Source organism: Tauraco erythrolophus, chromosome 2 (genome assembly GCF_009769465.1).
Source record: "Tauraco erythrolophus isolate bTauEry1 chromosome 2, bTauEry1.pri, whole genome shotgun sequence".
Taxonomy (NCBI): Eukaryota; Metazoa; Chordata; class Aves; order Musophagiformes; family Musophagidae; genus Tauraco; species Tauraco erythrolophus.
Window position 1 is genome coordinate 126926123 of NC_141466.1, and position 13845 is coordinate 126939967.

The following is a 13845-nucleotide window of genomic DNA, read 5'->3' on the forward strand; positions in this document are numbered from 1 at the left end:
TCGATAAGAGAAGCATTTCCTGCTTTTGCTCTTATTGTATTTTAATTCGTTTGGAAGCACCTGGAGAAAAAATCAGCTACTTTTGTAATGAAAAATCCTACTTAAAGATTTTATACTATTGCATAAAATGTAACAATGAAAAATTACTCAAAATGATTACTTAGATTTAAATTTTAAAAAGCTCTGGAATCAAATCTTGAGGAATGTCTGCTCGTTATATCAATTCTGCAGCACAGCCTGTCGCCTGGATGTAATTTATTCACAAGATTTTCAGCAAAGTTCTCATTTCCAAAGAAACACCTTTGTTATGTTTGTGTTCCTGAGCAAGCCAAAGAACTGCCTCTGTGTTTCCGTGGGGTGTGTTAACATTAACCTGTGGCACAGACACCTCATCTCTCTTCTGTTGCCCTCCTACAGCAGATTGCTTGCAAGCCTTTTGGCCCAGGTCCACAGCCCAAGGCTGACAGAATGATGTTAACCAATTTCACTCTGGTTTTCACTTGATATTCAATAAAAAATAAAGTTTTCTGGTGAGGGCTTGTCAGGGAATGACTGGAAAAAACAGGCACCGAGGCCTTGCAGATCTGACTTGAGGAGAAGCAGGCAACTCCTAGTTTGCCACTGTCTTCCTGCCTCGCCTTAGACAACTTATTTTATTCTCAGGGCTTGCTCGCGTTGCCTGAAGAGAGGTCTCTAGAGCTATGTGAGATGCTGTAGGTATTTGGTCTCCTGCTGCCGGCTGTATCTGTCAGCGTCACGCAGATGTCTCGGATACCCTCTGATGGGACTGCTTGTCCGTGTTTAACAACTGAATCTGTCTCCCATCTACACAGTATCGATAAAATTCTTCTCTTCCTTCCCACCTTGTCCTTTTATTTGCTTTCCTACTTAAATTGCAGGTGTTTCAGGGCATGGGCTAGCACTCAGTTTGGGACTGAGTGGGACAGTGGGACAATGTGGGCTTTTGAATAAATGCTAGTGAGCATGACATCGTGTTCTCACGTTGCATCTCTGCATCAGAACCCGTACTTAGTTGGAATGAGAAGTCTCCAGTCAGAGGCCAAAATGAAGATGTTGAAGTATAATTGGACAAAACTATGACTCCTGACTATTTGCTGAATGCATTGGAAAAAATAATCGGAAAACAATTTTCCTATGGACTATCATGACAAAAAGCTCAATAAAATGATTTCTTGGAGTGAATGCAATTACGTAACATAAATGTGGTACCAAGGGAATTATTTCTTCTTGTAAACGTGGGCACCTCTACCCCTGGAAAGCCCCTGATCGTTAGTGGGTAAACGAGCACGATCGCGCGGACGCACAGTTGCAGCGCAGCGGACAAGTTGTGCCGACAAAACTGCTCCGTGCCTCCAGTTTCTGCAAACAGGGAGGTTGTGAGCGAGACATTCTGTACTTCCTGCCAGGCCCTGCAGCCAGGGGCAATGGCAGGTGGGAAACGTCACCGTTGAGATCCTGGGGAATAACAGGCGTCATAAAAGAAATGCCTGGAGCCACCCCATCCCAATACAAAGCAGGTTATTGTTGTCCTGTCAGTCGTCAGACAACACTGCTGGTTTATGAGGCTCCGACTCGTGCATGTCGCTTTATCAGGCTCCTGCTCTGGAAAAAAAAAAAAAAAATAGCACGGAGCAGCCATTTTGTAACAATTTCACTTCAGAGTAATAACAACTCGATTTTCTGTCCATTTTACTGCTAAGAAAACCGCTTTAGAAAACAAACCTTTCAATGTGTTATCTCTGTGCAGTCATTTCTACAACTATGTACCCACACATTTTTCCTTTTTTTCTTTTTTCTTTTTTTTTTTTTTGTTTCTGATAGCAACAGAAAAGCATTGCAGGCAGAAGCATTTGGTTTTTTTCTGTATGGGAGAGCAACCAGCCAGGGGGTGGAGGGTGAAGAAAGGAATCCTCCTACCAGGAGCGGGCACCTTGTCTGGAGGGATCTGCCAGCAGCACAGAGGATGCTGAACAGAGACCCGGAGTGAGCGGAGTGCTGTGAGCCTAATTCCCTGCTCTCACAGATAGCTGCCTCAGCCAGCTCCATTTCTAATTTAGCAAGCCGTGTCCTATGTTTCCCTGAGTTTGTTGTATTCACAATAGTTCTGCATCCAGACCTTCACTTCTCTGGCATCCTGAAAACATTTCACTTATAGCACAAATTAATTCACAGCCAGAAAATACCAGCTTGTTCCTGTGCCGGTCTTGTCCTGTGGCTTAAATGGTTCCTCTCCTTCCCTGCTCTCTCCCTCTCTCTCTCTGAGGTGTATAAACAGCGATCATAACCTTTCACAGCATTTCTTATGGCATAAAAGATCAGACTGATAGTCTTTTCTTGGTGGATGGACTGACTGTTACCCTGATCATCCCAGCAGCTGTCAGTTGTGCTGGTTCCAGTTTGACTTAGTCTTCTCTGGAAAATGGTGGCTGGCATTTCACAGGGTATTTTAAATGAGGATGTAGGCTTTGCTCGAAGGGCTTAGTGCTTCCCCGTGCCTCCAGGAGATACCCGCTCCAAAATATCCTACAACCTCACTTGCCATTTGCATAGCTGGAACTTGGTGGCTCAGGACAAGAAATCCAGGTATTAGTAGAGAGGATTAAAGAAAATATCTTGACATGTAACAAAGCCTGTCTACATTCCGAGGCCAGAATCTGGGAGAAAAAAAAGGCATGAGATTTCTTACTGTGTCACGACTTCCAGTGAAACTCACACTCTGAATTTGCTCAGGTCCTCCTCAAAATATTCACTCACCATCGCTGCAGCAAGGGCAAGTGGTCAGCCTCTCTTCTCTGTGATTACATTCCAACTTAGGTTCCTTTATGCTCTCCTAAGCCACTAAATCTGATTAATGGCCAATTTTAGAAGCTAGGGGTGAAAGTCACGCCCCATTTCAAGTTGAATGAAGTTTCATGACTGCCAGTAGCGGGGTCAGGCTTTCAGGTGGGACTACCAGCCAGCAACGTGCTGGTAGACACCGGCAGTGTGTGGAGGGCGAAGAGCGCAGTGTGTGCGTGCAGGTCTCTATGCAAACATAAAACAGGAGTATTTGGCATCTTAAATGCTTTTCTGACAGATTTGCCTGGGGCTCTACCTACCCTCTTCTATTTCTCTTTGATGAATAGATGGATAGATAGATATAGAGATAGATAGATAGATAGATAGATAGACGAAATATAAACAAAAATATAAAATAAATATTAATATAAAATTACATTATTACAAGACATTTATTGAGAGATTCAGAAGACAGTAAGGAATAAGAAAACTGCATGGCAGATATTCCTGGGGTGCATAACGGGCGTTCCCACCAGGCTGCACGAGAACTGTTGTCTGCTGTTCCCAGATTTGGAGGAAGAAACTATTCCCTCTGCATAGTCTTATCAAGAGTGCACAGAGCTCCTGGTCCAGCTCCCTGTGTCCATATATGCATCCAAGCCTCTTCCATCTCCTGGTTTAAGTCAATCGTCATTTCTGCTGAGCATCCCAAACCACCACATCTTTAGCGATGAGGAGGAGCCAAACCTGGGCAGTGAAGGGGAAACCAGTGTAGCACGCACAGATTTCCTGGGAAGCCGAGTGGCACCTGCATCCACCCTTGGCTTGTAGCACCCGAGGTGTTCAGCGCCCGTCTGCACCAAAGCCTTATTGCTCCTTTTCCTCACTGTTTAAGAGTTGCTCACGGACCACGACCGCGAGGTGCTGAGGTTTTGCAGGTGATATGAGACACTTATTTTCAGTGGGCTCCAGGAAAGGGGTCGGTCATAGCCTGGGAAGTCGTCGGGCAGTCATCGAGCCTGTTCGCTCACGTCTCCCGCACAGCGGCTGGATCAATGAAAGCCAACCGTGTCCTGGGCTGCATCAAGAGAAGCGTGGCCAGCAGGTTGAGGGAGGTGATTCTGCCCGTCTACTCTGCTCTCGTGAGACCCCACCTGGAATACTGCGTTCAGCTCTGGAGTCCCCAACACAAGAGGACTTGGAGCTGCTGGAGTGGGTCCAGAGGAGGGCCATGAAGATGATCCGAGGGCTGGAGCACCTCTGCTATGAAAACAGGCTGAGAGAGTTGGGGCTGTTCAGCCTGGAGAAGAGAAGGCTCCGGGTGATCTTATTGCAGCCTTCCAGTACTTAAAGGGGGCCTACAGGAAAGCTGGAGAGGGACTTTTTACAAGGGCATGTAGTGATAGGACAAGGGACAATGGCTTTAAACTGAAAGAGGGGATTTAGATCACATAAGGAAGAAATTTTTCACTCAGAGGGTGGTGAGGCACTGGAACAGGTTTCCAGAGAAGTTGTAGATGCCCATCCCTGGAAGTGTTCAAGGCCAGGTTGGATGAGGCTTTGGGCAACCTGGTATAGTGGAGGGTTTCCTGCCCATGGCAGGGGGGTTGGAAGATGATCTTTGAGGTCCATTCCATCCCAAACCATTCTGTGATTCTATGATCAACCTGATTCAACCTTATAAAGTCACTGTAACACAGAAGCTGAATCGTGTCTGTGCCGATTAACTACGCCCCGGTGCTGCAGTCAGTGTCTGTGAGTCAGGAGCGCTTCAACGACATAACAGGTGATGTGGCATGAGAAAATTACAGCAACTCAGCCCCGTCTGCTTGTTCTTTTGCTCTTAGTCCTGCCAGTGGATGTCTTACACATCAGCGTGGTGGCAACCAACCGGCTGCTGGTAGTTTGTGTTGATGGGTGAAGGGCCTCCCTCTGTACCTTCATAAATCAAGAGCAGCAGACCCAGTGGCAACAGAGAAAGCGAGCTGAGCTCCTACAAGAGGGCATCAAACATGAGTAGCTGTTCCAAAGGCCTCACTCCACTTTGCCTCAACTCCTTTCTAAGGCTTCTCTGCAAAACAGTGCAAAGTGCCACCGTGTCAGAAGAGTTACACGCACTTCTGTGACGTGCAGATCAAATCAATGGCAGGAAATGCAAGCCAGTAGATCACTCTCAAATTTCTTATAACGATCCAAGAAAGCACACAGACAACTGAAGAAAGACATTTTTAGGCTAAGGGAATGATGAAAAGGAAACCCACGAACTGCAGAAAGATTTTTTTTTAGGCTAAGTAGATGATAGAAAGGAAACCCACGATTATTACAGGAAGAAAAGAGAGCACAGTTTGCATTGGATTCTCTCTCAAACTTGAGCTAATTTCTGCTGTATTTTAGGGAAGTCTGCAAATCAGGGGAAAATTTTGTGGTAACTTTATTTAATTTGAAAGTGATTTTTTTTTTAATTAATTAAATTAATGAATGAACAACTCAGTCATTAAAACAGTCCTGAAATTCTTCATTTGTATGTTAAAAATTGGTGCTATCCCTTCTTTACTAATCCTGATGCTTTTAGGACTGGATGAGACAACTGTGAGTGTAACTAGCACTTTTACAAGCTTAGTATGGAATTGCTGATGATTTGGGTAGACGGGAAAATACGGAAAAAGATTTTGTGGCAAAAGAACAATAACTCAGTATTTCAGTTCGAAAGATTGGCAGTGACATAGTTAACACCATCAGCATTCAGTCTCAGTTTTACGCTCTTTTCACCCTCATAGCACTGCTTGTAACTGCAGTATTGCTTTGCCAGTGGAGCACGCACGTGCTTGGCTCCTGGGCCAAAGGGCTGTGGCTTCACTGTGGCTTTTGTGGGCAGGTTTCACTGGTTTTCGGTGCATTCGTGTGGGCACTGAGGCAAAGGCACAACGCCGAAGGACAACTTCTTCTAGCAAGAGTTGGTAGTGTACATTCTGGCTTATGCAGCTGTGACCTTAAGTTTAACGAAAATGAATGAAAGGCAATTAATGCAGTTATTGCCACATGTAAACATTTTAATAGGGGAGTGAAATTCTATATACTGAGGATATTAGGGATGTAAAGACAACTTTCCCCTATTGAGATGGATTTGTGGTAAACAAAGCTATTCATTATGTTTATAATATTCATCCTTTCATTTCTTTCTGCCTGATGGTAGAAGCGTGGCCATGTTTCAACCAATAGACTGATATATTTTTAGCAGAAATCTTCTTTAACTAAGTCGCCAGAGTCAAATCAGGAGCTGACAAAATATGAGCATTATGAAACTGGGCTGATGGTGTTATTTGTAGAAGGGGATTTTTACCCAACGAAGGGAGATTTTTTTCAGCTACAAGGGACAGCAAAAAAGATGTTGGAAAAAACTCTCATTGTCTTTGAGAGTCTTGATCATCACTGATTATTCTTTTCTCGTTCAAATTAAAGAGACAGGGCCTTGTCTCTTCAGAAACTATTTCATTATTCTATATCATGTCTGTCTGTCCATCCTTCCGCTCATTATATCATACAGCATTTGAAGCAGGTAGCAGGAAGGAAGGCAGCTTGCCAGCTTGAGGATTTCCCCCTGCGCACGCAGCCATTTGTGGCTAAGGCACTGTTGTGGAAATGCAACACCCTAAGTAAAATAGAAAAGGCACAAGAGATTATAGACCTGGATCAAAGCCCTATCACCTCAAGGAACTGCTCTCCAACATATATCTGAAAGGAGTTCGGGAGGCCATCTGCAACTCTCCAATACTGCCAGTGGATTTTCTGTAGGGCAACGGAGCTTCAATAATGAACAAAGAAAAGGAGATTGACCTTTCTGAGTTATCCCCGAGGATGTCTTGTGTTTTGCAGACCAACAGCCATGCTCTTGGCTCAGGGCTCAGGGCTCACTTTCTGCCACATCCAGGGCAGCCCAGCCCTGCCCCTGGCTCTGCTCTCCTCTAATTCGTGCTGTAGGCTCCGTTGGGAACTTAATGGCAAAAATAGGAGTTAAAGCTGAAGCAAGTCCATGAGGTTTGAAAAACTTACTTCCTTTCAAGAAAGAAAAAGAATGGCTACAGCCATATTATAAAAAGAAAGGACCCTACTTAGCTTTTAACTACCCTCTTTGCTTATGTATAGGTGATAGACAGATAGAATGTGAGCAGGTAAAATGTAGTTGGCACAACATCAGGACACAACAGAGTATTCTTTTTAAATGCAGTTATATGGGAAAAAGGCCTGGGAACCCATTTTAAACCAATAAACCTTTTACAGATGTAAATTTTATTATTTCAAAGCTCTTCTATAGAGTCACAAGGACAAAAAAATGTTGTTGCCATGAAACAGCTCATCTCCCTGAAGTGAAGCTGGACCCTTGGACCATGCCCAGATCCACTCCCAACGCCTGCAGTTTTGCAGAGGCCATTCGGAAAAGGAAGAAGATCTGGCTGCTCCCTTCACTGGGAGTTTAAATGAGAAGATCTTAGTGTCTTATCCACTGCTCATTGCCAGGGAATGTTTATATTAAAACAATAAATTGGGAATGACTGTTTAAAATGTAGACTTACAATGCACTTACAGTTGTACAAGTCAAATATTGAAAGCATCTGACATTTCTAGGCTAAGTAACAAATTATGTTAGCCACAGGAATGCATAACAGCACCCCACGGATATGCAAAACTTATTCACTCATTTTCAAAGGCCACTGCTGCTTTCTGATTCACACCTACAACTAATTCCTGGCTGCTACTCATTTTCCCAGGAATCACTAACACAAATCGACAAGGCCAAGGGCACATACGCACACTGGCCTTCCCTGGTGCGGGGTACGAGAACTCCTCATTATTATTACGGGCTCACGAGGCTGATTTAGAAACCTCTCTTTCCTCTGAAGTCCATTTCAGCCTTCGCAGGCTGATGAAAAAAAAACCCCAGCACGCTCCTCCAGTGAAGATTACCCAGACTTGCAAGGCGAGGATTTAGCTCTACTAATACAAGAGCACAACTTCTATTCCGTTTTTTTTCTCCTTTCTTTTTTTGTTGACCAATCAATTCAACAACGGGCTAGATAGTGCCTCAAGGGCATCGCTTTCAACCACGTGATCGGCAGATTATCAGAGAGGCTGCAAAATCCTTTCCGCTCAAACTGTTTTAACAGAGGATCAAAATCTTCTCTCTGCCAGGGGATTTTATTTAGCTAGTTCTTTTATTCAGTTTGCACATGTTTGCAAGGAATTAAGGCCTGCAAAGGCACGTAACATGGTCTGGTTTGGTTCTTAACCTTTTCCTTTTGGTTTTTGTTTGGGAGTAGAAAGTTTTCCAGCTCCTTCTGGGAACGGTGCCCCTTCCCTGGGTCTTACAGTTGCCTCATTATTGGTTGAATCTCATCAACCCACAGACGATGGCCCTGAAATGTCAGAACTTAAAACATTTTGCAAAAACTCCCCCTTTTCCCTGCTGAGGTTCATGTTCTCGTTAAGGGAAATGGATGTATTGAAATAGGCCACGATGCAATCTGTAGGGGAAAGAAATGAGCTGGGTGGGTCCTATGGGGTTACATGAGATTTACAGAGCTCTGCTGAACAATAAAACATGGCATTAAATTTGATCATGTAATAAATAAACTACAATTGACTGATTCTTGGCCCCAGCAGCCTGGCTGCCGGGAAGCTGATGTGCCAGCTACTTGCAGCATAGAGATATATGGGGATTCCTGTTGAAAGCCTTTGTATTCAATGCACAGACCTCCGAGGTATGCAGGTACCACTGCTGCTGATGGCAAGAGGGTGCGTTCACTGTTGGAGCACAAGAGTGTTTTTTGCTGGAAAAACAGGACTCAAAAAAAAAAAAAAAACCCCAACACAAAAACAGAAAACCAGAGTGCCTTGTATTCATCTAAGGCACGGAAGCACACCTAGAGCTATGCAGAGTGAGGATCACATGTGAAGGTCTACACACAGCATTGCCAAGAGGTTTCTTTGGCTACAGCATGTGTTGAAGCAAAACTACCCCACTTGCTCAGGTGCTGGATGATAAACCACAGCAGCGAGCTGGGACAAGCGCAACTCACGTACCACCAAAAGCAACGGCAAGAATAAACGCAGAAAAAAAAAAAAATTAATAGCTGACATCTGAGAGCAACCACAGTCTAGTCACGAACAAACTGCAGAATTCAGCAAATAGAGGATTTCCACAGAACTGTGCTTGGGTATTCCCACAGTCTCATTGTCAATATCCTACAGCTCCAGATTTCAAGCTGGAGAGCGGAGTGTGGGCTACCCAGCTGAGGGCAGAGGGACTTTGCTTCACTGCCTGGCAATGAAAGCTCAGGTTCTTTCTCCTCACTTAAAACTCTAAACCTTTTTCTGCCGCCACTGGGAGCTACATGGGGTGACTTTGGGCCTTTAAGACCAGAGGCTTTATAAAGAGCCATGCCAAAAGGAAGGAATAAAAAATTCCTTGCAGTGGATGAATAGTGACAGCCAATCTGATTCTTCTAAACATTAAAACAGTACTTCTTTACATCAGGAAAACAGGATTTGCCTTCCAATCTCTACCTTCATAAGACTCATTCATTTAGGCTCATCTGCATTCATTCACCCAAGCATAAATCCAGGGAAATTCTGGGTTTCAGCTGAGACAGTCTGCTTTTCCAACCCCCTAAAGGAGAGCAGAGCTTGTCCCAAGGACAGGCGATGACAACGACCAGCAGTGCTGCCTCCAGAGCATGGCAGAGATGACTCACCCAGACTCAGACCCCAGCAACCCGGGAGCAAGTGGCACCGTTGCTTACCAAGCTGCAGCATGACAAGGACCAGAGGGCAAAGGCCCGTTTTGAGACCAAGCTGGGGGTTTACAACTCAAAACGCTGAGCACATCGGCCCAGCACCATCTGTGACACAGAGGAATACACGAATAAGAGGATGGCAGCAGATGTCTTCCCAAAAGGCACGTTCCAGCAGTGGTAGGTGGCTTCTGGCCATGTCCCCAAACGGGGAGCAAGGAGTTGGTACATTGTGAAGCCTGTGAGATCAGGCATTGTAAAATAAGGAAACTCGACCCCACACGGTGCTTTTACACTTTTAAGTGGCCCGGGCAGTCAGTGTTCAAGGCTAGGTGTCTCAAGCAGGTGGTGTGCCCGAGGGTTTTGCTGGAGCTGTTCAGGAAACAGTAAATGGGTCTCCCCTCTGAGACCCACTGGCGAAGAGCCATCTTTGCAGGTTTGGTAGAAATGTTCTGGACTTCCAATATCAGCCAAACTCCCTTTATTTTTTCAGCTGGTTTTAGTTTTGGAGAGCTCTCCCTTCACTTCTGTCCCTTCTGCGAATGTATGTTTGAGGATTTTTAGAAATGAGAATATTTTAAAGACAAGAATAACACTGGCTAATGAAGTCATTTGGCAGTAAAATAAGTTCCAATCAAAAATATTGACAAGCTTTACTATCTATTTATAGATACTACTCCTGTAAGTAAAGATAGCAGGATGGGCATGAACTTCACTTGAATGTAATCCAATCTAATCTAAAGCAATCATTGTTTTCCTGTGCATTTTATGTATTTTATGTAATCTAAATTCCTGGATGAAGAGCCTTCAGCGAATCTTCATTCCTTGACTTAAAAATAATGTGGGAACAATTCTGTGTCTGATACAGAACTCGTTTCTGTGAGCGGACATCCCTCAGTTCAGATATTTCAGACTGAACTGCTTTCACGGTGCCACCACTTATTTCTCGATAAATGAATAAAAAGGAGGAGATGACTCCTTCTTTCATGAAATCTCAGTGACACATAGAGCAGAACATCCACACAGTGTAAGAGATCTTGTAGTGCAGCTGCTGCCTTCACACGTAACCCAAGGGTAAATTGCAGACCACAGCTTTAAATGAAGTTACCCTCTTAAGTCTTGAAAATACATCTAAAGAGCACATCTTGAGGACATGTCCCTGGACTCAGCTGGTAGAGTAAAAGCCCCTTGTTCAAGCAAATTAAAAAAAAAAAAAAAAGCCATTGTTGAGGAAAAAAACCCACAAATCTTTGTGTCACTTAAATCAGTTAATGGCTTAAGAGAGCTATGTAACTGTATTTCAGCCCCTGTAAGCACGGAGCCCAGTGACTGACACTGACAGCCAGACTGTTGTAATGGCCCAGGCTTAGCCCAGATACGACGTGCGATGGGCAAAGACAGCAAGCACCTCTGTGGCCACGGCCCTCAGGCTCTCTGGTCTCCTCCCTCAGTGACGAAATACCGACGTGCTAGTGGAAGAGCTGCACATCCAGGTGACCTTGAGCTGAAGAGAATAGGGGCAAGAGAGTTATTTAAGGAGCTTGTGGGAGGGGCATGCTCTATTTTTAAAGAAAAATTAGCTATCTGGGGAGTTTATTCCACTTCTGGAACTGGGTGGCTGCCAGAGAAAAAGGAGTGCTCTCCCCCTCAGAGGGATGTACTACCAACCCATCGTGGGCCTTCATGTTTTCTGCAGCACCTGGCTGTCCTCACGGGGCTCTTCTGCTCCAAAGCAGCCCTATCAACAGTGGGATGCCTTTCCCCCTCTCCCATCACTCGCTGCTAGACCACAAATCCTTCTTTCCCAAGGAGTCACCTCCCTGCCCTCAGCAACATCCCCTGGTCCCTGCAAACCAGAGGGCACTGCAGTCTCTGCAGTGAGTGACCTCTGCTGCCAGTGCTGCTTCCAAGGTTGCAGTGAAGAGACTGAGAAGGAGGATTCCTGGGTGTTAAGTCTGAGCCAGGAGTAAAGCCGGGAGGGAATAATGCAGTATCCGTTCTGATATTTGACGCAATGAAGGCTTCTGCCTCAGGGATTGCTGTCAGCTGCTGCAGCAGCGCAGTCTGCTGCAGGATCCGGCGCTGGAGCCCTGCGGGAACCAGACAGCCTTGCTGGCCAGGGAAAACCCCCAGCAAGTGTCCCTGGGGCAAGGAGAGGGGTCAGGTTCAGCAGCCCCCTTCCCCTCAGCCGGAGCCGTGCAGCCGTTAGCGAGGCTTTGCATTTGTTCAAAACCCCAGATGAAGGGACATGCAATGACAAACTGACAAATTATTTATTTCTCCCCCGTTCCTCACCATGAGGCTGCCTTGAATCCAGGTTAAGTAATGTAGAATAGCAGAGTCACAAAAAGACTATTTATTTTCTCAGGTTTCATTAGACACTGAGGGTCATCACTGTCTGAAACTTCAGACAAGCCCTGGAAGGACATGAACCACCATCAGTGCCCAGTAGTCGGTGAAGCAAACTTAACTTCAATTTGAATTTCAGGCAACCCAAAATACAGACCATGATTTAAACTTTGTCCTGGCGTACAGAATAACTGTAGCTGTGGTTGAAACTGGCAAATGTGGAAAATTCGTTTTAGATTAATTCTGTATTAAGAAAAAAAACACCAGCTTGTGAGGAAGGACTCTGCATGCCTCTTTTTCTTCACTGCTGGAAACCAGTGAAGTGCCTTGGGCTGGGTGAATAAACTATCGCTGGGTTCATTGAGGGAAGGATTTAAAATCTGTCTCTTCTGAGGACTTCGCCTAAGAGCCTGGAACTGGTTACTCCCTTTTTAATGAAACACTATAAAGATCCTTCTCCCTGTCAGGCTAAGGTGAGAAAGAAACTCCTGCAAAATTTTTCTCAGAGGAGTTGGCCTCACTTCTACTGAAGCAATGATGTCTTCCTTACGAAGCCAGTGGTAGCAAATTTCAGCCCATAAGGCTGATGTCACAGTAGCCCCTATTGATCACCTTGTCTAGCTATAGATAATTATTCATAATGAAGAGAACCAATATTTATTCATATTTAATAATCATTCTTGGAAAGCAGAGATTTTCCCTGTTTATCAATCTCAAGTAATAATCCCCTTTGGTAAAATAAAGTTCTCTGCTACTGAAATGCGGCGCTTCCTATGAGTCCACTCCATGCAGTCACCTGTCTCCATAACACTTGTGCCATCATCTTCTGAGGAATGTGTAAAATTCCCTGAGATGGAAAACAATAGAGCAACCCATCAGTCCTCAGTCAGAAGGTGATTAACATCAGGAATAGTCACCCACTAAGGAATTTCTTCCAGTTATTTATGTGTTTGAGCCAGGTTAGTGAAACTTCTCGTGACATCAGCGTTCTTTGGCAAGCCTTGCTGCTTCAAACCTCCTCTGACTTAAAACAGGAGCAAGAATTAAAAATCTACTCCAAAGCTTAATGAGGCTGTTGTGGTTCCAGGACATTTCAACAGGCCTTAAGCTAAGCACTAATACGAGCTCACCAATAAGATAGGTTGTTATGGTTTGATGTGGAGGGATGGGAGTCCAATCTGGTGGCCAGCTCCTGCCACCATAACCTCCCCCCCACATCAAACCATCACACAGGCACAGCAAACGGCACAGATACGGAGAACAGAATAGAAGCCACATGTCTTCACCTCCTTGTGTCTCAGTGCAACAACAAAATTAATGTGAAAGCTCATTCTTAGAATTAATAAACACATTAAGCAGAGGTGCTGGGAGCATTAGGTCAGGAGCAAATTCATGTCATTGAGCCAGTGAAGCTGGACTAGGTAAGGCACGTGTCAGGTTTGGGCTGTGGAGAAGGCTCCTTCGTTCCACTGCTGATTAACGCTTGCCCTTGGTTAGCAGATGGTAACAGTAATTGCCATAGTAGTGGGAAGATGGGAAGAAGATGGGAAGATGGCCTGTCAAAGCAGTCTGCCTCCTGAGGCAGCACATGAAATTGTTGGCAGAGCCTTTAAGGGCCTCTGCCCAAGAAGTTACCAAATCCACCACAAAATACCAAACCAGTGTCAGGTCACTTTTATACCCATTCAAGAGGAAAAGCAGTGAGTCCTTAAGTATACTCTCCCCTTGTCCTACCTTGGAGTAAAGGTCTGACCACTGGCATTTACTGCCTTAGCTCTTCCAGACATAAAGACCATAACCACTAAGGAGCGGCGTCAGCCACCCACTGTAGGTCCATGGGCAATCCTCAGAAGTTCATAGTGTGAACAGCTGCTCGCAGAGACGCAGGCACAAAAGCAAGTACCTGTCC